Here is a 1,444-nt window from a genome sequence, read left to right as displayed (position 1 = left end):
TCGTGAACAATACAAGGTGACAAGATTTTTCAAGTAACATAATTTACTCTCTTGGGCAGTTTTGCTTTCATTTTGAAAATGATTCGATGTATTCCGAGTATTAATTATATCAATAACATTCAATGTTATAATAACAATATATTAATTTATACAAAGACATATTATTAAATAAAAACAACTTCAGAATTTTTTTTTTTTGAATCATTTTATATTTGTTTTAGAACACATATATTTATCGTTTAAAATTTAACATAAATTATAAAGAAATATGGAAAAACATTTTAAGTTTAAATAACATAATTCCTAAAAAAAAATATTTATATAATAATAATATAAAAACTGCATCTTATAGTAATATATTGTACAAATATATACTATAATAAAATGCGAAATTTCGAAGGCAATAAAGTGATGGTAAGCCTAACAATGTAAACGATGTAGCTGTATCAATAATAGTTCTGCAAATCAATTTAGATAGAAAGAAGAACGTTAAATGAATGCATATTATACAGTGTTAAAGAGTAATCAATAATACAAAATATTAGATATACCTATAGATAAAATATAAACTGAAATATACCTATAAAATAACAAATTCTCTGTATGCGACGAAATATCGTTTTCAACTATGAATTATGATACTACTGTATATCTATGTAGCTATAATAATAATAGACAATCTTGCTTTTAAATTTAAAAACAATAGAATGTCTTCGAGTTTATCTCATACATAATTACTTACAATATTATATAAATCGCTATAACAACTATTAAAATACAAATGCCGTTTGAGATACACATAATAATGATCGAACGAACAAACAATTTAATCGGAAGATATTTGTAACTTGGAAAAATGGACCCATAATATTATTATCACAAAAAATATTTGTAGTCGAAAAAAGTATACTACATACAATTTAAAATAGACTAGATCTTAATGATAAGAATAAGTGTACATAAAGTTAATGCATAGAGTGTGAAAATAATCAGCTTAACAGCGGTGCCGATGAAAATAAAACAACTAAACATTTATTGGAGAGAACGTATTACAGTTATAATATTAATTATAATATTATCTGTATTCTGAAATAATATAAAGAAGTTTTCATTTTTTTTTTCTCATCAAAACTATAATTATGTTATTTTTTAGAAAACAATATAAAGTCAAGAACTCTCAACACGGCAGTAATTCGTACTGAATGTTGTCACACTCTATTCGTATATCTAAAATAATACATTATCTCTATATTTATCAAGCTCTAAGAACCTATGGTGTTTCCGTGATGCATAATTTATTTAAGTATTATCGTATAAATTAATTTCATAATAATAGTTATAATCAAAAAGATTTACTGATTGAAATTTGAAAATAAAATACATATACATCAGTACCTATAATAATAATAATAATAATAATAATAATAATAATAATAATAATAAT

The sequence above is a fragment of the Melanaphis sacchari genome, unplaced genomic scaffold, assembly GCF_002803265.2.
Source record: "Melanaphis sacchari strain LSU unplaced genomic scaffold, SCAv2.0 Contig31_pilon_pilon, whole genome shotgun sequence".
NCBI classification, from domain to species: Eukaryota; Metazoa; Arthropoda; class Insecta; order Hemiptera; family Aphididae; genus Melanaphis; species Melanaphis sacchari.
The sequence above is the reverse complement of the archived record's forward strand: the minus strand, read 5'-3'. Positions refer to the sequence as shown.